Below are 15,330 nucleotides of genomic sequence, written 5' to 3'. Positions count from 1 at the left end.
TACCAAGTGAGATTTATTCCAGGAATTCAAGGTTGGTTTAACAAAAATTAATGTAATACATTACACCAATACATAAAAATAAAACGTGATCTCAATAGACAGAGAAAAAGTATTTGACAGAGTTCACATCCATTTATGAATGATTCAAACAATAGCCATAGAACTTCCTCCACATGATAAAGTCCATCTTTGAAAAACTCACTGCTAACGTTCTCCATGTTGAGACTGGATACTTTTCTCCAAAGATGAGGATGACAGGAGGGGTGCTCTCACATTCCCACTCGTGATGGTGCTGCAGGCTCCAGTCAGGGCAAGACTCACACGTGCTTACCTCTCGAGGACCATGACCAGCTGAGGGCCCGCGGTTGCTTATAGGGTTGTCATCTTTCTCAGGTGTCTTGGGGTGAAAACAAATGCCAGTCACTGCGGAAGATGGGCCCTTGGTGTCTCCTGCCATGTGTCTGCTCTCCTTTGGGGACCGTTCTTTGTGTTTGTGGCTCCATTGTGTGTGGTGCCCAGATGTGTGCACTCAGTGTGTGCTGCTCTGCCTCCAGCTTGTGTGTCTCTGGGACACAGCGACTGTGAGCTGTTCAAACAGTCCTCACCTCAGGCCTGCTGTCCCTAGGAAAGGCTTAGATGCCAGTCAGGTGTTGCTGTTGGGGATCTTTCTCAGGCGATGGAGTCTCCACGGACCCCCCCATACTGACACCTGGTGCTCCCTATGAACATTTCGGAAGTTCCCAGGCAGTCCTGGGTGTGGGGCGTGAGACTCGTGTCACACCTGCTGCTTGTTCCTGTGACCTCGTGTCCTGTCTTCCTCCACGCCACGCTGGATTCTGTGCCCTCCACCTCTGTGCTCTCGCACCCACGGGTGCCCTTGCACACGCTGTTTCCTTTCTGACAAAACTCGCTCCTGACTCCCTAGCGAATTCTTGTCTTTTAAGGCCCAACCTTCTCAGTTATGTTCTCCTCTGGGAGGCCCCGCAATCTTCTGAGTGCGTCTTGGGCGTTGCCCCAGCTCCTTTGTAATTTTCTTTCGCCTCCCGTGAGCCCTACAGCCCGGACGGTCCGGCACACAATCGGTGCTCCAAATATGCATTGAGTTGGTCTCGATAGTTAGATGGCTTGATGGTGACGTAGGTCTAGGGATGACTCCCCTTCAAGGTGTGATGTGTCCTCAGCAGGCCTTTTTTCTCAGGTGCGCCTGTCCTGGGGGCCTCAGTGGAGGCAGTGTCAGAAGCCAGAGCTTAAAATTCTTATTTCAGTTAGCAGACTGTGAAAAGAACATACTTTACCCATTTGCCCTGACACATACACTGCTATTGCATCGAAAAATGAAGAATCACATAAATCTATGAGTTTTGTATGACTAAAGTGAACAAAATTTAAAGATAATTGAATAGTTATCATTGTGCAAGTTTGGGTGTTCTGCCAAAGGGTGAAATAGAGTTAAACCATCGTTTAATAAAAAGTAGTGAAACAAGCCTGGCTCGGTGAGAGCGGGTGGGGAGTGTGCAGGGCCTGCCTCTTCCCACTGTCACTTTGAGACAGGTGTCCTCGGGGTGTTTATCTGACTGATGTGCCTGGTCAGCTGCACCCCGCAGGCAGGGCGACTCATGACTCGGAAGGTGGGGACTTCCTGAACGTGGAGGTTTTCAAAAGGTAAAATGTGCTTGATAGTCAGGCAAAGATACTGGCTCCATGAATGGTTATAAATGCAGCGCACACAGTAGGACTACATTAGAGGAACGCTAAGTAAAAACTTTAGTAGAGTTAAATTTGTGCTCTCTTATAGCATGATAGTATCTGAGCATGATGTTTTCTGCTTAGATCTGTGCTAGAAAAGAGAACTTGGAAGATAATTCCTGTAATACTGAAACCTTTGAAACGTAGTTGTTGTCATTATGTACCTGGGTCAATGCTGAGAGTTAATCCTGAGGCAGCGTTCTCAGTGGCTCTCCGAGAGAACCAGCGAGGACACACACCTCCATGCGCCCATGGGACAACCAATGGGTGAGTCAATGTCGTTTTTCCTTCCAGAAAGCATCAGTGCGTCCTCTTTTACAGAAATGTGTAGCTGCACGTGGGAATGTAAAAACCTGCCCAAGAAAGCTACAGCAACCCACTTTATTAAAATATTAAACCAGAGAATATAATTGTATGAATAAAATGCAATCCTTTCATTAGTCATTCAACACACATTTACTGAGTGAACAGGCTGGCAGGATCCTTGTTCTCATGGAACTTATCTAGTGAAAAGCACAGGCAAAAAAATGCCAAAAGTAAACAAAATAAGGATAGGCGATGTTAGGCTGTCTGACAAAAACAGTTGAATTTGGTGTGTGTGTGTGGGCTGTCATGAGTGGAAGGCTGTGAAGTCAAAGCACATATAAGCTCTTGAAAATGCAGAAAGACTGCTGTTTTTTTCCCCCCCAGAAATCGTGTGTGTGTGTGTGTGTGTGTGTGTGTGTGTGTGTGTGTTTTACGGGGTTTGCGACACTTGTCAGAAAATGCTCTAGTCTAGAATTTAGGCCTTTGGCTCAGGATCACCTTCAAATTCAGGCTTTTGGTAATTCGGGTGTTGTTTTACTTCCTTTCAGAGGATAGTGAGGTCGCGTGAGGGCACGTGGTGGCGTGGCCATGGTGCCGACCTGCTGTCAGACCTGCACTGTGTCGTGCCCGCCCTGCACGTTGGAGCCAGCTACGTGATGTAGCTGGGAGCACGGACTCCCAGTCCACACCTGGTGTGTCCGCACAGCTGAGGCCGTGTGCCCTCCACCTCAGACCACACCTGGCATGTGCTGTGCAGCAGGCATAGGACTGGCGTGCGCCTTTCACGGAGGTCAAAGCATTTGTAAATCTGGGAACAGAGAACATGAGACTTGGAAAGGAGTGGAGAGAGAAAGGCAGCCCCGACCTCGGCTCCTAGGCCTGTGGCTGTGCTGGTGCAGAGGCCACCAGGGTTCCCACAGCCGGAGCTGAGGGCCTCCGTGGACCCCTTGCTGTGACAGGAGGCCTGCGTCTCCAGTGACACATTTGCAACTGCTTGTGGTGTAGCTTTTGAGTTTCGGCCACGGAAGATGGTTCACATTATAGTTAATGGTTGTTGATCTAACATCTGGCTGGTGGAGGATATTTGTTCCTGAGGGTCTGGCAGAGCTCGCGGCTCTGTGAACCCGCGATGCTGTGGCCTGCAGCCCTGAGCACGCTGTGGTCACATCACAGGAATGTGGCAGTTGGACGGTAATTTTAGTTCTGCTCAATTTCTTTGTAATGATTTATAAGCCCAACTTGAAAAATCCATCTTTAAATAAGTTGCAGCATTTTAGTTATCCTCAACACATAGGATTCCTCTTACACATAATTCTATTATTATATTTATTGCACAATGCCGGTGAAGGTTGTAAATTATAAAGACGTGGCAACCATTTTTTTAATTTTTTATTCAATCATAAGGAGCATTCAAGAGAACAGCTACATAATACCATGGGGAAAATACAATAACAAAATTGCCTACATATAAAGCCACGCAGATTTTGCTATATTTGTGTGTGTGGTAATCTAATGGGATTTTTTAAATGATGACTCATTTAAATGAGCCTGGTCCAAAACTTCCTTCCTTCATTTATTCATGAAGGACAAGCTAGAGTTGAATTAAGAAGTGGATCAGATCCTCTGATCTAACGAGTATGGTTTGGCCTTGTTAAAAAAATTAAAATCTCTATTCTTAGCACAATTTGTAAAATATGCAGTCATTATGGAACTTTTAAGATTTAAGAATCAGATGCACAGAAATAATACGTTGGTGGAATTAGTTCATTAACTTCAGAGATGATATTTCTAGATGCTTTTACATTTTTTAAAGAAACAATATATACTGAGTTGGAAAATAGAAACTATATGTGAACAAGTGAACAGCCAGGGGTGAGCACAGCAGCCCCTGGCCGCCTCATCCTAACACGTGACCCCTGTGACACGTGAATGCACGAGCCCTCAGTCTCTCCTGAGCAGGTGGGGCTGCATCTGTACATGCACACACAGACGCATGCCTGTCTGGGAACGTGAGATCCAACTGCAGATACTGTGTTCAGCCTGGTTTTTCACATAATGAGATTATATATTTGCGTCTAGTTCTGTCATGAGGCTGCACCATGGTTTTTCAGATCAGTATTTCATTGCTGTGTTCAGATAGCTTCTCATTGTTTGGCTAGTGCTTGAAATGCTGTGATGAACATCCTTATAAATCCATTTTTTATACTTCTTTGATTATTTCCCTGTAATAATTTTCAGAAGTGTAATTGTGAGTTTAAGTCCTGATTTTTTAACAGCTTTTGATAAACGTTGCCAAATTTTCTCTAAAATGTTTGAATCAGCTCTATTACACATCTTCTAATAGAGTGTGAGGAAACTGTGTGTCTACATGAAACAATACAAATTACTATTTTTAAACTCTGTTACACAGATCACGGGCCTTTGCCCAAACTGGAAGGGTGAGGAGAGAAGTAACCCCCATTTCAGTTCTTACAAAGAAGCCCCTTGTTTCCTGCATCTGGGACACACGGGGGACATGTGCAGAGCAGGCAGAGCATCGGACACTGGACAGCAAGAACAGGGCTGTGCTTAGTATCTGGGGCAGATGGGTTACATTTTTTTTTTTTAATTTGGGGGAATTGGGGGAACAGTGTTGGGGAATCGGGTAAGGAGAACAGACAAGTTGCTGTCCTTTGGTTCTTCAGTCTAGTTGTGGAGGACGTTGCTTCACTGGCCCAAGTTGGCACCATCATTGTGCTCTTCCTGGGTGAGGCAGTCACTTGCCGGCCATTGGACGGCTGCTCATGGCAGCTCACGGTAGCTCATGGCAGCCCAGCTCCAGGTCGAGCTGTTGTTCACCATCTTAGCTGTAGAGGGCACAGCGTCACTGGCCCACATGTGGGATCCGAATCGGGGCCCTGCTGCTCAGAGCTGGCATCCCAAGCCAGCTCTTAACCAACACACCACTCGGCTGGCCCCAGATGGGTTCCATTTTGTGTGAACTATTTATCCACCCTTTACATTTTTTTGAGATACCCTTTTTTTCAAAAAAATTTAGTTATCATACCCTTTTCATATGTTAGCAATAATTTCTCTGTGATTTTTAAAAAAGCATCTAAGATATGTTTTTATTAGTAGACTTAGGAGAACTTTCACCTAAGGTTACATATTTACTGATGTCTTCCCAATTTTGTTTCATATTTACATAATTTGTTCTGATATACTTTTAATTTTACTTAAAATGTATCTTTATGGGTTATATTTGCATGTATGGTACTAGGCAAGGCTGCGACCCATTTATTTTCCCCCAAAATGCTTAGTTACTAAGCATTTTTTCCTCACTAGTTTGCCAAGTCCTTCATGTGATATTTTTGGGTCTGTGTTTTAACCTTATTTTCTGTTTCAGCACAGTCCACCAATTTTGATTATGTAGGTTTGTAATAATTACTCCTCAGTAGCCCTTCAAAAGTTTCACTTAGTTGTTTTTAAAAATAATTTTATTACACAAAGTTCCAGATGTATCTAAAGGTAGGGACAGCACTCATGGCCTGACCTTCCCATGGCCAGCTTATGCCATCATCGGCTGGTCCAGCCCAGCCCCTCACCTCAAGACCATTGGGAAGCACATCCCAGACGGTAGTTCATCTGCAAGTATTTCAGGATGTATTTTTATTATGTATTTATTGAGATATAACTTAGATGACTTAAAATTTACCATTTTTAACTGTGCAGTGCAGTTGTTTGAAGCATATTTACATATTATGCAACCATCACCACTCTTGTTCCAAAACATTCCCATCACCCCAAAAGAAACCCCGTACCTAAGAGCTGTCAGTCTGAGTCCCACCCACTAACCCCCTGGCAACCACTAACTAACCTTCTGTCCCTTTGGTTTGCCTTTTCTGAATACTTCATGTAAGTGGAATCTTACAGTGTGTGTTCTGTGCTTGGCATATTGCATTGAGCATATGTTTTCCAGATGCGTCCATGTTGCAGTGTGAGTATTGGTACTTCGTGGCTGAAGAATATTCCATGGCGTGGATGGACCACATTTTGTTCATCCAGCTGTTGATGGATTTGGTTTCCACATTTTGGCTATGCTGAATGGTGATGCTCTGAAGATTCATGTACAAGTTTTTGTCTAAACATCTTTTCTATTCTCTTGTGTTTCTACCTAGGAGTGGATTTCTGAGTCCTATGATAATTCTATTTTTAATGTTTCAAGGAACTTTTTTATATGTGGCTGCATTATTTTAAATTCCTATTAGTAGCAATGTATAAGAGTCTCGATTTCTCCACGTGTTTGCCAAAGTTGTTATTTTCTTTTCTTTTTTTTATTACAGCCATTCTAGTGGATGTAAAGTGGTATTTTGTAGTTTTGATTTGCATTTTTCTAGTGGTCAATGATGTTGAACCTATTTTATGTTTGTTGGCCAATTGTGCATCTGTATGTCTTTGGAGAAATACTTTTTTTTTTTTTTTGGAGAAATTCTATTCAAATCCTTTGCCCATTTTATTTGGGCTATTTGACATTTATTGTTTAGTTTTAATCAATCTTTATATATTCTGAACACCAGACACTTATCAGATAATAACTAGCAACCATTTTCTCTGGGCTGTCTTTACTTTCTTTATAGTATTCTTTAACACACAAAAGTTTTAATTTTGATGAAGTTTAATTTATCTGGTTTTTTCTTTGAATGTTTGTGGTTTAAGTGTCACATCAAAGAATTATTTGCCAAAGTTATGAAGATTTACTCCTATGTTTTCTTTCAAGAATTTTGTAGTGTTAGCTCACACATTTAGGTCTTTGATTCATCTTATTAATCATATGACGTGAGGTAGGGGTCCAAAGCCTTTTTTTTTTCTTCCCTGTGGATGTGCAGTTATCCCATACCATTTGTTGAAAAGATTATTCTTTTCCCTCATTGAGTGGTCTTGGAACCCTTGTTAAAGACCAATTGACCATAGACTGTGGATGTATTTTTGGGCTCGCAATTCTGTTCCATTTTTCATGTCTATTCAGTGTCATCCATTTTATTTTGGCTATTTACCTTTCTTGTTATTGTTGATTTGTAGGAATATTTTTAAATAAATTTTGTCAATTATATGTGTTGCAAATATCTTCTCCACATTGTGGGCTTGTCTGTTTCTTTTGGGTGTGAATCAATCTGATGGATGAATGTAGTCCAGTCTATTAATTGATTGTATGTCTGTGTCTTTGGGTCCCATATAAAAAGTTGTTTCTTATCCCAAAGTCACGTAGATAGTCTCCTTTATTATAATCTGCAGAAGTTTTTTTTGTTTCGACTTTCACATTAGGACTTTAAAGCCACTTGGAAATTATTTTGAGAATGGGGTCAAATATTTGTCACGTTCAATTATTGTTTTCATTTTGGATAAATTATTGTCTCAGCACCATTTGTTGGTGCCTTTTATCCACTGCTCTCTAATCAGTCTCTCTCTCTCTCTCTCTCTCTCTCTCTCTCTCTCTCTCTCTCTCTCTCTCTCTCTCTCTCTCTCTCCAGTTATTCAAAATAAATTTGTGGGTTTCTACTTTCTGCCTTGTTCTTTAAGACTGTCTTGGATATGCTTTGCCATTTTCATATGAATTTTAAAAAGTATTGTTAAATTCCATAAAAGATACCTATGGGAAATTTGGCTGGAATTAAAGTACATTAATAGATTAGTTTGGGAAGACATCTTGGCAATATGGCTTCTTCGAAACCATGACCCTGACATTCCTTTGTTTATTTAGGTTTTCCCTGAATGTTTCACATTTTTTTTGTGTAGAATGTCTCATCACACCTATTGTTAAATTTCTTTTAGGCACCTTATGTTTCAGATGTTCAAAACGGTGTCTTCTGAAATTTTTGTTTTCTATACTTTGTTCATATACAGAAATACAATTAATTGAATTTTCTATATTGATTTCATATTCAGTAATCTGGCTAAACTTTTTGTATAAGAATATAATAGTAGGTTCTATTCTACATAACCATATATCTGTGACTAATGAAAGTTTTATTTCTTTTTACACATAATCTGTGAATGATGATGGTGTTATTTCTTCCTTTACAATGCTGTCACTTTTTATTTTTATTTTGTTTTTTTACTTCATTGGCTAAATCTTCTAGTAGACCACTGAATGCAAGTGGTGAGACCTGTTCCCAGTGTCCAGGGGAAGCTTTCAATGTTTCATCATTAAGTTTGATGTTTGTTGTAGATTTTTTAAATTATTACTTTTTAAAATTACTATTTGTCAAATTAAAAAGTTCCCTTTTATTTCTTGTTTGCTGAGAATGGATGCTAAATTTTAACACATGCTATTTCTGTAGCTATTGAAATGATCATACGTGTTTTTTTCCTCCTGTTAATTTGGTAGGTTAGAATGATGTTTTTAAAAATATTAACCTACCTTTATTCTGAGGATGAAGCAACTTGGTCTTAATGTATTATCCTTAAAATATTTTGAGGACTTTAGTTTGATAATATTTTATTTTGCATTTAAAAAATTTATGTTGCTGATTGAGTGGGGAGATATATATAATTTTACAATAGTCTTGCTAGGTTTTTATTGTGAAGGTGCTGATTTTATTGTTTCCTCTCTTTATTCATCCTGAAATAAAGTGAGTTTGGTCTAGACCTGAAATTTGTCAAAAATAAAATTATGTAGATTGCCAGTTGACCTTCCCTTTTCATTTGATGTGTCAGGCAGCCCTGAGATGACAGCTGGGAGCCACTGAGAAGTGCAGTGTCCCATGGGGCTCTGCTGGACAGAGTGTTACCTTTTCCCACTGTGCTCGCTGGCATTCTAATTCTCGGACCAGTGAGAACGGGATTATTGCCGTGTCTGTCTCCCAGCACAGGACCGGCAGACAGTCGACACTTGATACTTAGAAAGTAGTTCCACAAATGAACGCGTGGCTCCAATTTCCAGCACATTGCTGTTAAAGCCATCCCTTCAGACCTTGGTGATAAGTGACACGCTGCTCAGAATGCCGCAGTATATTCCGAGCCTCTTCTCTTGAGGCCTGGTAGTGCTCTGGAAGCTTAGTTTGGAATAAATGTAATGTGTCCAAGTGGATACATTCTGAATCTGGGGACAAACAGTAGGGTCTGAATCTAGAGTTCTCAAACATGGCTACCAATTCTTTGGTGCTTTTTTCACCAGGAGGTGAGTGTCTGGGTCCCCTCCTCTTGAATTTGGGTGTTCTTGTGGCTGTTTTGACCAATTAAGTATGACAGAAAGGACACCATTTGGCTTAGCCACAGAAGTGCATGCAGCTTCTTCTTTGTCTGCTAGAATGTTTGCTCGTGGACACTGAGCCATGCCGAGGCCACCATGCCAGAGAGGCCAGGTAGGTGTCACCGTCACCAGGCCCAGCTGCATGACTACCATCAGTGCAACAGGGAGCAGAAGAGTCACCCAGCTGGACTTGCCTGGTTTCTGACTCACAAATCGTAAATTCAAGAAAATGGTTATTATTGTAAACTAAGTTTTGGGGTAGCTTGTAATGCCACAGCAAACACTTGGAACATCTTTTTATATTTTTTCATGTATTCTTTATTTCACGAAGGTATCTTTTCTTAATCTAGTTCCATTTCCTTTAGAGTTGGCGGTGATTTCATCCATATTTTGGCATGACTTTCTTAGTTTTCTGCATTGTCTCTTTCCTGTCCCAGCCTAGATTTTGTTTTCAGATGAAGAGACTGTACCAGGCCTACCAGCCAGGCACCATTGTTCCAGACTCTTTCTCAAAACATCGAACATGACCTTATGTTAAGATAAAAGCAGAGGTGATTCAAGCCGTTCTCTCTAATATCTAAAGAGGCAAAAACAGACAGATGGTTCTGTTGCATTCCAGTGTTGAAATGCCCATGTTTGCAGCCTGTAAGCATGCTTTCAGTCGCACAGTCAGGCTGTGTGCAGGCCGGGGAAGACAGCGCGCTACTGTCTCCCTGGCCTACACATGCAGGATGGTCTCTTACAGATGTTATTACACATTTCTTTGCTTTACTAATTTTAGCTTCCTCTAGAATAAAGTGGCTAAGTGGAATAACAATTTGAAATTCCTTTTTGGCTCCACGATGATACATCTACTTTTTAGACTTGTTAGATTCTAAAATTTAATTTTCTTCTCATCTAGGATATCAAATTATGAGTAGGTTTTGAAACCTTGACCTTTTGGCTTTCTGCCCTTCCCACATTAATTGTTGGAGGAAGACATCAAGCCTCAGGTGAGACCAGTCCTGGGCCCCCTGGGTCTGCTTGACCTGCATGGAGGGTTCCAGTGTGATTTGTTGATAGAGAAAGCTTTCAGGTAGGTTTTTGTGGTTGTTTGGATTGCTTTGCTTTTTTAAACCAGAGTTGAAAATTCGGTGTGAACTGCTAAGGACTAAACCTTGATGTTTGGTATTTTTCTTCCCTCAGGGGAAGCAAGCAGCCAGGAAGAGTAAAGATTTAATGTCGGAGAATTTCATAATTTTTAAAAACTAAAGCATCAGAATGACCTGCTTTGTTAATTTAACAATAATTAACTGAACGTTGTCACAAAACTTACCGTTTGGACCTTGACTAACTGATAGCAGAGAATCTATAAGGTTTCATTTGTGCTATCAGCTTAGTGTAAGAAAAGTGGGTCCCCTGGGTCCCCTAATGGCTGACTGAGTGAGACGTGCTGGGATGACAGACACGCTGGCTGAGCTGATGGTCATCCTAAAGTGAAAACTCTTTGAAAATTACAGCAGCTAAATTTATTTAAAGATTTACTGCAATTACATTTAAAATTGAAATATCATTTTGTTTACAAAAATCAAAATTTTGGATTACTAAAAAAGTTTGAAAACTCAGTTTTTGAGGCAAATTAACAACAGTTACATTTCTAAGACCTCTAGGTATAAAATTTTGACACTAGATGCAAAGACACCATAATTTGGCAAACCACAAACTATTTGAAGGGCAATTAAAAATATATAGTCTCAGTTCTGTATCTCTCTCCTGTTTGGAAGGAAGTAATTTATAATATTTTGTGTATACTAGGTAAAGCTATTTTTGATATTATTTGAATTGAAATCCTTTGTTTGAAGAACAATGTAAGCTGCCACCTGCAGACACGAGTGTGGACTCTTCTGCTGACGAAAGTCTTGACTGAGGCCCCTGCTTTTCCCAGTCGTAACATTTTATAGCGACTCCACCTCCTCTCAGAAAAGCAGCGAACCAACGCCTGTGTACTGTTGCGTCTTTGCATTACAAAATAGGAATGTATCTGTCCACCCATCCGTCCAGTCACACGGTTTTCTGTGAATGGCAACTTAAAACCATGTGAGATGATGACAGATGTGACTGGCAATAGCTAATAATGACGAGTATCACTTGGGGACCAAAGTGATATCTAGAGCAAGGGTTGCAAAACTTTCCAGATAGTAAATAGTTCAGGCTTTGTGGGCCAAGAGGAAAAACTGAGGATATTGTATACTTATATAATAAGAAAGGAAACAAAGGTCTACAATCTTTTCATTGGCGAGTTTCAAAATATAGTAACCAAAATCTAGTGTTTATTTGGGGGGGAATACAGATCTACAGATGAGAAGAATGACATGGTATTTTGGGGGAAGGGTGACATTTGGTTTAATTGGAGTTCAGAGTTAGCCTTCCCTGTCATCAAAATTGATTGCAAATGTTCATCTGTTAATCCTGGTCTGTGATGAAATTCTCCACATTTCATCTTGGAAAACGTCTTTCACACAGAGAAGTCCTCCCAAACGCCGAGAGCCATCCACACACATTTGATTTTCATTGAGCCTATCAGGCGTGTGGCCAGCATTGGTAGAACCCTGTTGGATTATCCTCGATATTTTGTCAAGGTTTTATTACACTGCAGGTTAATCACTTTCTGCTGACGATTGGGTGGCAGCTTCTAAAGCGCAGTCAACAGGTTTGAAATGTGGGGCTTGGCTTTGCCCTGGCGTGAAGGGCTGAGCAACGCAGCTGGGGCTGTGACTGTAGGTGGAGTGTGGGGGGCACTTCTGCTTGCAGTGTGTGACTTCCAGTGACGCTTCCTGTTTGACAGCCGGGGAGGGGAACGAAGCTGGGGAACGAAGCTGCTGAAGTGCCTGTGACCCAAACATGAGTTGTCTTCAAAGTGACTTCACTGCAGTGTGCATTTTGCATTCAGTGTTGTTTGGCTTTGTGACTTTAGGTTGAATTTATTAGGACACCGTGTCAGGCTAGTTCTGTAATCATTCGGTGTTTGATAAAAATGATGGAAGGCATTCTCGTCCAGACCAACTGGCTTCAGTCTCCACCTGGAGCTCAGCAGCTGCTGTGACACATCCCTGCTGCGTGTGCTGGAGGCCCAGATACACAGCTTCTCTTTCCGACACACTGCCCAGGACTGAGGCCTTGCTTTTCATGAGCTGTGGACATTCCCCCAAAGCCCCTACCTCTCGACATGCCTCACGCCTCAAAGCTAACGGCCCAGACAAGTTCCTTTACTCAGGAGCCAGCCATGGCTCAGTCAGGTTGCCATTTGTTCATGGCTTTCCTTGTCGGGCTGACAGATGTGCTACTCATAAAAGTACTTTGATTGCAGCCCGATTTTCATGTTTTGAAAAAATTCTGCTCTGTTGAGCTGACTGGACGTTGAGCTGAGTGCCCAGCCAGGTGTGTGGACGGCTGTGGCATCCCTGGGCTTCCTTGAGCACAGCTCTAGTGTCACAGAACAATGAATGCAACACTGTGAGGGTCTGTGGAGTCACCCACGCACCAGTGCTCCCGGGCAGGGCGTGCGGGGCCCACCTTTCTCCCTCCTCTTGTCCTGACGTGGTGAGAGGGCTGTGGCAGTGGGTGTCATGGACACGCTGCCCATGGACACGCACACCTGGGCACAGCTAGCATGGGTGTGGAACTGGGAGGTGCCACCACAGGGCCCTGCCACAGCCACCCCGCTGTGCCTCGTGGCAGCAGGCAGCCCCGGCTGGGTGAGCACGTGCAGGGGACTGTGCGCCAATATGACTTCATTTACGAACATTGGGATTTGAACTTCAGATCATGTTGAATGTTTTTGAACCATTTATAAACATGAAAGCCGCTCGCAGCTCCCTGGCCATGCAGAGCGGCAGTGAGCAGGCTCACGGCTGCAGTGGGCTGGCTCCCGGAGCGGTCACGGACAATTTGGGTGGCTGAGCAATTAGCAGGCGAGAAGGATGGCTTCCCACCCTGGGTGCAGGAGCCCACCTGTCCCCTGCTTGTCACCCACACGTCCAGGTGTACTCCCACCTCACGCCCTCGCTTAACTGTGAGGTGGACGTGCTGGCAGCTGGCCTGGACGGCCTCTGGGAGGGCCTTGTTGGCCACCCGCCCAGAGCTGCTGTAAGCCCACCTAGCGCTGACGCGCCTTCCTCCATCTGAGCATGTCCTGCGTACCCACTGCCCCTCCCTCCGCCTCTGTCTCCTTCAGTGAGTCAGGCCCAGAAGGACAGGAAGGGAGGGAAAGCGGCAGCTTGTGGGAGCCACGTGTCTGCACTGTGCTCGCCTTATGCTCCACAAGTCTGTTACGGAAACAAGTCAGAGACCCAGAGCAGAATTTGGAAAATCAAATCTGAAATGGAAAGAATAGCATTTTCTGAACTCAATATTTTAACTTTAAAAATCCTAAATGTTTTAAAGTAATAATCAGATGTTATTTTATATCATTAGAATGTCAACAGTGTTGTTTGAATTTAACTCTAATCCTTATATACCGTTTCCCTGAAAATAAGACCTAGCCAGAAAATAAACCCTCGCAGGGTTTTAGGTGCTAAAATATGGCACCGTGGCCTACTGAATATTTTAAGCTGAAGGAGTTTGTGGAAAAGGCACCCTTCTCCCTGAAACAGGTCATAACACCCTCACATGAGGGGTGCGTGCCCTCCACATCCTGGAGGAATCAGCTACGGCTTCTTCTCCAGCTGGGTCTTATTTTCGGGGAAACATGGTAGATGCAACAAAACGTAGTTACTACGCTGTGTTGTGATGTACGCCTTAGTGAAAATGATGCACGTTTCCTGTAAACCCAGTTAGTGAGTGGACTCCTGACCAAAACAGGTGAACAAACTATGGCAATGGCCCAAGAAGTGAGCCTCATGGGTGTTGCCTGGGTCCGTCTGAGTTGCCCACGCAGCAGGGAACCCACCCGGGACCTGGGCTTTCGTCAGTACAGCCTGTTAAACGCCGGCACTGGGGGTGCGTGGCAGAGGCACACACCTTGTGAAGGTGATGATGGTAGGTGCACAGCTAACCTGTAGTAACTACATTTTTGCCTCTTTTACCCGTTTTCCTCTAATAGCTATAGTTTTACCTTGTTAACATGCTTCTATAGATTTGCCGTTCTCTCTTGCCTTCTTCAGTCCTGGAATCCCTACATTTCTCTCCTCATTCCCTCAGAACTGGCTCGCATGTTTTGGTTTCTTTGGACTTTGGACAGTGGTCACAGGGGAGATAGGATTTAGACATTATAAATCCAGGCATTGGTGAAAATCACTCACTCTGTTGAGATAGGCCCCAATAAGACCCAGGGTTTTTCGTTTTGATTAGCATATGAATTAGAATTTACGGGTGCTAATATTTGTTCTGTAAAGCAGAGTATTTTCTCATTGTTACATGTATCCTGCTTATTGTCTCCCGGGACATTTCACATGACTGATGTGTGCCAGTTTCCCCTATTAAAGGGACAACATGCTCCAGATGGAAAGCATGGAAGAGTCAACACTTGGACATCCTCCGAGCACAACTCATAAAGTTGCTGATTTCAGTTGTTGTGCAGACGAAATACTGCAGATATGTCACACTTCACTGGAAGCAGGAAGATGGGAAACTGCACACGTGCACCGTGGAGTTGGCTTCTGGAAGCTTTGCATCGCTGGGCCGCTTGGGGGGTTTAGCTAGCATCTTGTTCTGATAAATATGGTGCTGGAGGTGGGGTCCTGGGCGGGCAGCAGCGCACCACCTGGGGGCTGGGCAGGCATGTGGCTCTCGGCCTCCACTCAGGCTTCCTGAGTGCAGACATCTGGGTGGGGCCTGGCAGTCTGTGTTTTGAGCAGCCACCCAGGTGACTAACCACACAGAAGTCTGGGAGCCACTGGTGGAGCGGCTAAGGGGCTGGCATCTGTCAGCGCCGTCCTGGCTCCCGGGAACCTCTGAGGACTCTAACCCGACAGGTGTGGCGGGGGGGCTCAGGGAGCCTGCATTTCCAGCAGTGGTCAGGGTGACACCTGGAGTGGGCGAGTGTTGTCAGTCCACTTGGGCTTCATTCCCAG

The 15,330-nt window shown here is 43.4% G+C and overlaps 1 protein-coding gene across 1 annotated transcript in view; it reads left to right on the top strand.

The window, feature by feature from the left end:
* The window catches only part of WDR27 (WD repeat domain 27), a 132,784-nt gene that overhangs the window by 101,318 nt on the left and 16,136 nt on the right, over window positions 1-15,330 (top strand). The window lies entirely within an intron of this gene.

The sequence above is a fragment of the Hipposideros armiger genome, unplaced genomic scaffold (assembly GCF_001890085.2).
Source record: "Hipposideros armiger isolate ML-2016 unplaced genomic scaffold, ASM189008v1 scaffold_299, whole genome shotgun sequence".
Classification (NCBI taxonomy): domain Eukaryota; kingdom Metazoa; phylum Chordata; class Mammalia; order Chiroptera; family Hipposideridae; genus Hipposideros; species Hipposideros armiger.
The sequence above is the reverse complement of the archived record's forward strand: the minus strand, read 5'-3'. Positions and strand labels throughout refer to the sequence as shown.